At 48.1% G+C, this 10768-nt stretch overlaps 1 long non-coding RNA gene across 1 annotated transcript; it reads right to left on the reverse strand.

Annotated features, from left to right (window-relative positions):
* Nucleotides 1-6456: 6456 nt before the first annotated feature.
* On the reverse strand, nt 6457-9779 carry LOC131512809 (uncharacterized). Its single transcript, XR_009262320.1, has 2 exons — nt 8140-9779; nt 6457-7229 (listed from the first exon to the last, which is right to left on the reverse strand). It is a non-coding gene; the product is annotated as an uncharacterized LOC131512809 (long non-coding RNA).
* Nucleotides 9780-10768: the final 989 nt, after the last annotated feature.

Raw genomic sequence — 10768 nt, forward strand, 5'->3', positions numbered from 1 at the left:
GTGGAGGAGGGGGTGAGGGTGAGAGAGAGAGAGAGAGAGAGAGAGAGAGACAGAATCCGAGGCAGGCTCCAGGCTCTGAGCTGTCAGCACGGAGCCTGACACAGGGCTCGAACTCACGCATCGTGAGATCATGACCTGAGCCAAAGTTGGACACTCAACCGACTGAGCCACCCTGGCACCCCCGTTTTTAAAATTTACCATTGGTAAAACAAACTATACCTTTGTTCCATGACAGGGAGGCGTCTGTAAAAAGACCTCGGAAGGCCAGAAGAGCTGTAAGACAAAAGAAAAAGGCCAACAAGTGGGGCTGGATGAGAAATGCTTTATTCACAGGATTTACAGACAGAGGTATGTCCTGGATGGCCGCCAGTCAACTAGATCTCCCCAACCCCACCTCGTTTAAGACCAGCTTTTATAACCCTAGAGGCTGGGAGTATAGCTGAGGGACCACCTAAGAGGAGAATGTCTGAAAATAGATGCGTGTCATTGTCCTATCTCCAGGGCAGATCAAGGATGTTATGCCCTGAGGGTGCATTTAAAGGTGCCCTTAAACAAAAGGAGAGAATGTGGGGGAGGTGCTATGCTTAAGACTGTTTCAGAGAATCACAGACCAGGGTTAGCCCAGCAGGTTTGTCCAAGATGGCCTTAGTCTGGTTCACACCATCTTGCTTACTGACTTAGAAAATTTAGTCTAAATACATACAAATGATAGGAGAAGATAGGATTCAGTAGGCAGAGAGGGAAAGATTAGGACCTGAGGTCCCTGGGTGGGGAAAAACACCTCTTTTGGAACAATCCTGGGAGTATCTGACCACAGCAAGTCCCCTCCAGAGTAAGGTTCCTCTGAAGAATGGAACAGACCCCACCTACTCGCCCTCGGATTTTCCTCAGGAATTTGACTATAAAGACCTAAGTATGGCCATAGACCACCCCTCATGCAGTGGAAATGAGCCAATCAGGAATGGACACCCCAGAACCTAGAGATACAAGCCAATAAGGGTAGAACCTGAGAAGGAACAAGGGGGAAGGGGAGGAAGAGGGCTGACCAGAACCTTAGAAAACAAGGACCCTTGCCTATAGTCCTCGGGCATCCGCTTTCCGATGTCCCCTCTCTGTCAAGAGAGTTTTCCTACTATTCTTCCTTTCTGATCTTATACTCTAACAGACTTTTGCCTGCTGCTCACTTTGTGTCCGCCTCTTTATTCTTCTAAGCGTTGAGACCATGAATCCCAAGAATTGTGGTAAAACAAACAAACAAACAAACAAGCAAAAAAAAGCCTTGCAACAGAAACCCACATGAGATTATAAATACCAAGTTCCTGATTGCAGTTACCTCTGTAGAGGGAGGAAGGGAAATAGAATCTAGGAAGGGGCGATAGAGGGTCTCATTTCTACCAATCATATTTTAAATTTATTTATTTATTTTGAGAGAGGGAGAGAGAGAGTGGGGGGGGGAGGGGCAGAGAGAGTGGGAGAGAATCCCAAGCAGGCTCCGCACTGAGCATAGAGCCCGATATGGGGCTCTATCTCACAAACCCAAGATCACTACTTGAGCTGAAATCAAGAGTTGGATGCTTAAGTGACTGAGCCACTCAGGTGCCCCTGTACTATTTTATATGTACATAAAATCTGAAGCACAAATTGCAAAATATTAAGTTACAATACAGTTGGGTTCAGCTACATGGGTAATAATGATATTATTCTCTATTCTTTTTCTAGTTTTGAAATATGTGCAGATTTGTGTATGTATATATCTCAATAACATGTAACAGCCTAGGAGAATTAAGAAGCATTTTATGATCAACACTTGGCCTCCATGTTCCTGAGGATGAATGGATCCATAGGTCCTTTGCAGTACAGAAGCTGTTAGTCTCTCTCTCTTTTTTTTTAATCAGGAGGACTTGCAACTCAAAGACTAATGACCTCTGCATTTCACCAGCCCCTTGTTAACATCATATCTTTCATGACATGTAATTTAAAAGTTTCCTGGAAGATAAATTTCATCTGCTGATAAGGCTTTTTAGAACCACTGGGAACAGGCACATATTAGAGGTCAATGAGAAACCAACCCCGTTGCTCATTCATTCTCTCCAGAGCATGAACTGAGCACCCACACGGTCTATGTGAGATATTATGGGGCTTGAACGATGCTGGTTTCAGAGGAGAGACAGAAGTAAACAGCTCTGAGAAACATTTTGGGGCAGAGCTGTTAGAAGTCCCTGAATGGCTCTGAATAATGTGGTTGAGCCCAAGAGGTTGGGAGAGCCATCAAGGACAGCAAGAGTTGACTTGAGTGAGCATGTGGAGGCTGGTGCCATTAACTGCGATGGGGAAGTTGGGGGGAAATTTTAAGAAGTGTGTCTTTTGAACACGCGAAGTTTGGGATGCCCTCCAAAGTCCACCTCTAGATGTGGGCAGTTGTAGGTTGAATATGAAGCTCAGAGGGGAGTCGGGCTAAGGACACACACGTGGGTGTCGTGATGGTCCTCAATGCCGAGGGACTTGCTGAGACCCCCCCTTGGAGAAGAGAAGTCTGAGGATCCAGTCCTGGCCAGTGGTCCAACAGCAGAGCAGCCAGCCAGTGGGGAAAGGAGGGCCATTCCCCGGGACCACATGGGCTCTTCGAGCAGCGACCTGGGACTACCGTCCCAGGCAGCATCAGGGAAACACAGGTCAAAAGAAAGAGGATTTTCCCTGGGCCCAAAGGGAAAGAAAACTCCCTCCCTCCCTTTTCTTAGGGTGTTTCCTTTAGAATCTTTGCTGTCTCTTTGAGACGCATGAAAGTCTTTCAAAAAATGAAGTAAGCCCCTTACCAGTTTTGCTTCTCAGGAATGTCTCTCTTGGGGGCCTCCTGCACCTCTTTGAAACACGAACACTGAGGTGGCCGGTGGCCGGTGTGCCGGTTTCTCTGGGAGCTTAGCCCAGGTGCCCGGCTTCAAGTCGTAACTTCCTACTTATCCAAAAGGTAGGATAACATTAGTGTTCCCTAAAATTCGCTGCTTTGGGGCACCTGGGTGGCTCAGTCGTTTAAGCAGGTGACTCTTGATTTCAGCTCAGGTCATGATCTCACCGTTGTGATGCCGGGGTAGGAGCATAAGGCAGGCTGACACTTCGTGACACCCTTCCACCCCCAGGTGGGATCTGTGTACCATTCCTCAGGCACTCTTGGCTGCCCAAGAACAAAGGAAAGGACAGAAAACAAATGGTTAAACTGATAGAGTCTCCGTCAATTTACAAACATCTTGGTAAATTACAAGAAAAAGGCAAACTCATCAATAGCTTCATCTCCAGGAACTCCCTACTGTCTTAATGTTAATGCTTTGCTAGAGGGAAAAATAACCTTAGCTTGACAATAGCTAGGGCTCCAGTCACCTGTGAGCCTCCTTGGTATATGGAAATCCCTTTAAGAAACTTCCTCTTGACTGTATCTCCCCCCAACTCCATAGTATATAACCAGTCACGCTTCATAACCCCAGTGTAGCTCTTTCTGCCCACGGGTCCTGTCCCTGTGCTCTAAAAAAAAATCACCTTTCCTGTACCAAAGACATCTCAAAAATACTTTCTTGGCCATTGGCTCCGGATTCCCATGACTCCAAAACCTCATCAGTGAGATTGAGCTCCAAGTTGGGCTCAACACTGGGCTCTGAGCTGGGGGTGCAGCCTGCTTAAGAGTCTCTCTCTCTCTCAAAAAGAGAGAGAGAGAATATTAGGTGCTTCAACAGCCTGCCAACTTCTGCTCTGGGGTGGATGAGGGAGGTGAGCCTTTGGGGGACATCCCTCCAGAGTCAGCCACCCTGACCCAAAGCCGCAGGACCTGTTCTGGCCCATCACTGCTGTCCCCAGCTTCAGCAGGGGGCGGGGTCCAGCACGGGTAAACGCCAGGTAAGGAGCTGCACTGCTGTGGAAGTTGGGCGGTCCAAGAAACCCAAACACAAAGGAGCTGATCACAGGAAGGCCGTCCCCAGTCTCACGGAAGGGGAATTATGTACGAGTCACAGCAGAGAGTAGGATGGGGCAAGTCACGGCTGTCCGTGTGATAAGTTACTGCTCAGAGAGAAAATGGAAAAAGGGCTCCCACATTCTTCAACTCAGAAGCAGTCTGCTCCAGGCAGAGGATGACAGCAGTTCTCCAGGTAGAACTTGTCCCAGAAGGAGACACTCAATGGTCTGAGAAGGAAAATGAGATCATCTTACTGGTTTCGGGGCCTGCGAACAGCATCTCGGGCCCCTGAGGGCAGGGTGGGGCGGGTGACCTCTGGGTCCGACAGGCATGGTTGTTGGTAAGCTTATGGGAATATTACAGAAGCGTGGGGGTGTGTAAGGCTTGGTAAAAGCTTTAAGTAGTCGGGCCAGTGCCAGTGTCCCAGGGACAAACCCAACATGAGAACCCGCCGTGAACTATGATCTTATCCTTGGCGTGGTCCCCACTCTGCAGCTTGAGTGTCCAGAGCTTCTGCAGACGAAAGGCAGCCTCTGTTAACCTTTAGTCAAGAGGTTAACACACCTCTGCTACATTCGGGGCTCCAGAAACAGTGGGCTCCATACCAACCCCACACTTCTGTAAGCCCTGGAGGATCACTAGATCTCAAGGCGGGCTTTGAACTTGGCGTCATCACCAACCATGGGTGTGGGCCTGGAAGTCTCAAGCCTCAAGAGTAGGAATGCTGATGCCTGGGAATTGGGGGCATAGGAGACAAACACTTTACTTCTACATGTGTTTACTGTTTGGGCCAACCATCGCAGGGGCCTTTCCTTTTTTGATCTTTGTGCCAGAGTCCTTCTCATGAGAATCAACATTAGCATCGCCTGAGCCGAAGGAGCCTCTCTTGGGTCGAAAGGCCAAACCCTTCCCCTCGCATTCAATCCTGGCTGGATTGTAAGGATTTTTGCCTTATCTCTCTCTCTCCAGCGGTTAGCCCTGTTTTGGGCGCCTAGTTGGTACCCAATAACTGTTCAGAGGTGAATGAATGAATTCAACAGGTGAAGAAGAAGCTGGCCTAAGGGTGGTTTGCTTATTTGAGAAAGTCACTGAGCTTGTTAGTTTCTCATCTCTTTCCACCAACCAGGAATAGTGACCAAAACCCAGATTAGTCTTTTCATGCCAGGACGTGTCCTGTCCTTTATATGGTGTACTCTTAACCTTGGAGTCCTTGCTTTTAGCCACTCCTAATACCCTAATACTCTAGTGCTTACCTGGATGGAGCTCACCTTGTGCTCTGATTGGGGAAGCCCATCCTCACCCAACCCCAACCTTCCACACTCCCTCACCTGACTCCACCTGACAACTCGGCCCACTGGCCCCTCCATCCGTTGGCAAGAGTGCACTGTTGACGGTTCTCTACTGACACGTAAGTACAAACTGATGCTCAGGGCACCGCCTAAGACTGGAATTCAACCAAGGCTGCTAATGGCACACGACCAGAGATCATGACATTCCTTATTAAGCCACAGCAGTTTCCCTTCTTCTAGAATTTCCGAGCTCCCATACGAATCTCATCATGGCTTACCACCAGGTGTGGGTGAATTTCTCATCTTCCTGAGCCTCCCCCTTCCTTCGAAAACCATCTGTTTTTACCTTAAGGGAAATAAATCTTTAGGAAAAGTGGGCTGTTTGGGGGTCCAGAATTTCAACATACGGCACCAAACCCTTTCCTTCCCGCTGAATTTTTGGAGGAGCTCCTCACCTTGTGAATTTGTAGCACTCCAAAGCAGTGAACCCATATAAACACCTGTAAATGCAAAGGGCCATCCACTAGTAGGCCCCTGCTGTATACCAGTTACGCAGAGGGGAAGAAGATAGAGAACTCTTCATCCAAGCAGCTGCTGTGAGAAGCCTTGGGTTTGTCAGGCAAGCCCACTGTGGCAGACCCTGAGCCGTGCTGACTGGCACTGGGCCTTCGGGGGGGGGGGGGGTGGGGGGAGAGAAAAGTCTGGATCTGAGTGCGTGTTTGGGTTGGGTGGGATTCAGGAGGGCAGAAGAGGAGGCGGCAGGGGGAGGGAGAATGAGATGGTAGAATGTTCTGCAAGATGAAACCTCTCCTCTCGAGCCAAAATGAGTAGCCCCTCATGCACAGGAAAAGATGCTTCACATCACTTGCCCCAGGGAAAAGGAAACGCACACCACAGTGAGATGTCACTTCATACCCACTGGGTGACCAGACTGAAAAAGTCAGGTCACACTAAGCATCAGTGAGGAGGTGGAGAAAATCCAAGCCCTCATACACTCCTGGTGGGCGTGCAAAATGGTTCAGCTGCTTTGGGAGACAGGCCAGTCCTCAAATGATTAAACATAGAGTTACCATATGACCCAGCAATTCTGCTCCTACGCATAGACCCAAGAGTAACAAAAGTGTGTCCACACACTTTTATGCAAGTATTCATAGCAGCATGATTCATAATAGCCGAAAAGTGTCAACAGCCAAATGCCCCTCAACTAATTAATGGATAAACAAAATGTGCCAAAGTATACAACAGAGTATTATTCCATCATACAAAGGAACGAAGTGCTGATACGTGATACAACGTGGATGAACCACGTAACTGTTCATGATGCGTGACAGGAACCAGTCATGAAAAGATCACATGTTCTAGGATTCCATTCGCAGGAAAGTCCAGCACGGGGAAATCTACAGGAACAGGAAGTAGGTTCATGGTTGCTTACGACTAGGTTGGGGGTGGGGTTTGGGGCGGGGGGTTGGAGGAAGGTTGGGGGATAATAGCTAAAGGGTTCGGAGGTTTTTTTGAGGTGACAAAAATCCTCTAAAACAGATGGTGGTGTGCTGGTTGCACACGTGTGTGAATACACCCAACGCCCTGAACTGTACACGTTAAACGGGTGAATCATGTGCAATTACGTGTCAACAAAACCATTTACGAAGAAACAAAGCGAAATGAAACCAAAAGTCTTCTTCCCATCTTGTTGATTTCTTGTGGAAATTAACGAGGGAGGCACACTTTGCGACCGGGGAGGTGTGGCAGAAAGGGAGGCAGAGGCTGGTGGGAAAAGTGCAAACAGGCGCCACACGAGGCCTTGGGCTCCCCCAAGCTGGCGAGTGCGCCTTGCTCTTACCCTGGCAGGATGCTTTGACATCGGGGTCGCACACAGACGTTCTCCAAGCGACACCACAATCCTCCGGGGCGATGTGCAGTGTCTTCCTGTTCGTGCTCTGACCGTGTGTCCTGAAGGTCGCGGAGCATCACCGTGCAGACTTCTCCATCCCTCACTTCGCCTGAAAAAGGTACAATCGAGTGGGTGCCAAAACTCTCACTGGCCAATCCATCTCGGGAGGGCTTGGACAAGATCCCCAAGAAGGACCCGGCTTAGGGTGTCTGCTCCAGTCACTGCCACCTGTCAGGACATGCAATTCCCACTTCCAAGTTGCTGGAAATTCCCAAGTATATGGAGTTGCTTCGTGAGACAGGACAGAGGAGTCTGGGGCCAGGGGCGGGGCGGGGAGGGGAGTTCCTTAGAGTATTTAAAAAAAAAAAAAAGAAAGAAAGATGTCGCTAGGGTGCCTGGGTGGCTCAGTGGGTTGAACATCTGACTCTTGATTTTGGCTCAGATCATGATCCCAGGGCCGCAGGATCAAGTCCCAAATCAGGTGCTGTGCCACACAACACGCTTGGGATTCTCTCTCTGCCCCTCTCCCCTGCTTGTGCGCTCCCTCTCTTTAAGAAAAAAAAAAAAAAAAAAAGACATTGCTTGGCAATGATTTCAACATATAATCTTTGTCAGTTGAGTTGTGTAAGCACTTGGATGTCAAATGGCTTACATCGGGGGATTATTTGGTTCTCAGCCCCTATAGGAAAGTGCTCAGGAATGAATTGTTATTGTGCATTCAGAAGCAAGCGGCTGCAGCTGTTGCATATTGCAGGTCAAGGTCAGCAGCTCAGCAGTGTCCCCTCTGTGCCAGCTCTTTTAAGCTGGGCCCTGCAGATCCCACCGGGACAACTTTTCAGACACCTGCAGGGTGCCTCGACTAATCATGTCTTTGAAATGTTTTCTCATCACTCAGTGATGTCCTACTTCAGCTCAATTCCACTGGCCAGATAGACGGGGCAGATACGGACACAATATGGGCACAGCCAGAGGCTGTGGAGATGAGAACCGGCGCCCCCGGCCCCCGGCCCCCGGAGCACCTGTGGAAAACCAGGCTGGAGTTTCCGTGTTGGATGCATGGTCTCCCTTAAGAAAACACCTCCTGTAAGATATTTTTGTCATCTGCTTTGTCTGAGGTCCCACCAGCCACACGGACACAGCCTGCTCCATAGTGTTTGGGGAGGCTTTGTATCTTTATGGAAGAAAAAAGAATCAAGTTGGTTCGTAAGCAGTTCAGCCAACAAGTATTTATTGAATGACTATTTCTCTCCAAGCTTCCTGTGGGGTGCTAGCAAATCAGAGACAAATAAATTGAAACACTTGGCAAACCGGCTGGGGGTTGGAAGGGGAGCCGGCCACCAGTTCGGGGTGGTTGGATCTGAGCTGGGGACACATCAGGTTGCAGGAGCCCAGAGCAGGGACACAGAGAGTAGTTTAGTGCGACTTGACATCAGACAAGCGTCCCCAAAGGAAAAGACGCTTGAGAAGGGTCCTGGAGAATGACTAGAAGCTGGAAAATCAGAGAAACCATTGCAGGTGAAGACACAGAGGGAGGGGAGGCAGGACCAGAGCAGTGTGGGTGCCCCATGGTGCCTGCTGGCGAGAAAAAATCCCAAGCAGGGTCCACACCATCAGCACAGAGGCCGACGCGAGGCTTGAACTCGCGAACCGTGAGATTGTGACCTGAGCTAAAACCAGGAGTCGGAGGCTTTAACCGACTGAGCCACCCGAGTGCCCTTCATTTTCGTTTTTTGTTTAAAGGGTTCAGTACTCTGAGTATAAAGCATTTTTGTGAAATGTGCAAAATAAAGTTGCTGTGATTTTCAAAATCGGGCTTCCCGTGATTGTTTGAGCTACTGGGAGAACAGACGCTGTGGTGAAGAAAATGACCCCAGTCTCTCTGTGTGTGGGAACACTAGGGTGAGTATGCTTAACAGATTCATAAAAAGGGAAGAACGTTCTCTCGTTGTATTGCATTTCTTACCATTTATATTCACTTCCATGGATTTTTGGTTTTTTTTTTTTTTTTTTTTTTATGAAGCTGCCTATTGGCTGCTCCCTCACTCTTTGCCTCGTCCATGCTTTAAAAAACATATTCTGTCAAAATGTCAGCTTGGTCCCTCTGAAAGCTTCTGAGAGACTTCCTTCCTACATGTTCTTCCAGAAATGCTGAAAGTGTGAGTGGGACAGATTAGCTGACTTAGACCTGAGGTACTGTCTTAGACTCCAAAGAAAGATGACGTACAACTCCAGCTAGTGGTGTCATCATGCATAGTCCCTGTTTGTAACGATATCTAAGAGTCAGAGTGGGTGTCTTTAAATTTTTTCAGACGCATGCCAAGACTGCTAAGTCACCGGTAAGCCCTCCTGCCTCCTTTCTGGTTCATGATGCAATGGAGGTTTCGTTTTGCTTTGTTTTATTCAATTGCTTTTTTTAAGGTGGTTTATTTATTTTGAGAGAGAGAGAGAGAGAGAGCACGAGCAGGGGAGGGGCAGGGAGAGGGAGAGACAGAATCGCAAGCAGGCTCTGAAAAGCCCGACTTCAGGCTCGAAACCACGAACCGTGAGATCATGACCTGAGCCTAGATCAAGAGTCGGATGCTTAGCCCACTCAGTCACCCCAGAGCCCCAGTTTATTTTTTCAAATAAAATAAAAAGTTAGTTAACACACAGTGTACTATTGGTTTCAGGAGCAGAACTTCAGCGATTCATCTCGTACGTAGAACACCCAGTGCTCGTCCCCAACAAGTGCCTTTCTTACTACCCGTCACCCAGTTAGTCCATCCCCCCGCCTATCTCCCCTCCAGCAGCCCTCAATTTATTCTCTGTATTTAAGAGTCTCTTATGGTTTGCCTCCCTCTCTGTTTTTCTTATTTTTTCCTTCTCTTCCCCTATGTTCATCTGTTTGGTTTCTTAAATTCTACATACGAGCGAAGTCACATATGGTATCTGTCTTTCTCTGACTTATTTCGCTTAGCATAATACCCTCTAGTTCCATCCACATTGTTGCAAATGGCAAGATTGCATTCTTTTTCGTTGCCAAGTAGTATTTCATTGTGTATATACACCACATCTTCTTTATGCATTCGTCAGTTGATGGACATTTGGGCTCTTCCATAATTTGGCTATTGTCGATAGTGCTGCTATAAACATGGGGGAGCATATGCCCCTTTGAATCAGTACTTTTTATCCTCTGGATAAAAACCTAGTGGTGCAATTGCTGGGTCGTAGGAGAGTTCTATTTTTAATTTGTTGAGGAGCCTCCATACTGTTTCCCAGACAGGCTGCACCAGCTTGCATTCCTACCAACAGAGCAAAAGGGTTCCCCTTTCGCCTCATCCTTGCCAACATCTGTCGTTTCCTGAGCTGTTAGTTTTAGGCATTTATTCTGACTAGTGTGAGGTGGTATCTCTTTGTGATTCTGGTTTGTCTTTCCCTGATGATGAATGATGTTGAGCGTCTTTTCACGTGCCTGCCGGCCATCGGGATGTCTGCTTTGGAAAAGTGTCTATTCACGTCTTTTGCCCATTTCTTCCCTGGATTATTTGGTTTTGGGGTGTTGAGTTTGATAAGTTCTTCACAGATTTTGGATAGTAGCCCTTCATCTGGTTTGTCACTGATGCAGTGGAGTTTGAAGCAAGGCATTGCATTAAACCAATTATGACCTGC

The sequence above is a fragment of the Neofelis nebulosa genome, chromosome 5 (genome assembly GCF_028018385.1).
Source record: "Neofelis nebulosa isolate mNeoNeb1 chromosome 5, mNeoNeb1.pri, whole genome shotgun sequence".
Lineage (NCBI taxonomy): Eukaryota > Metazoa > Chordata > Mammalia > Carnivora > Felidae > Neofelis > Neofelis nebulosa.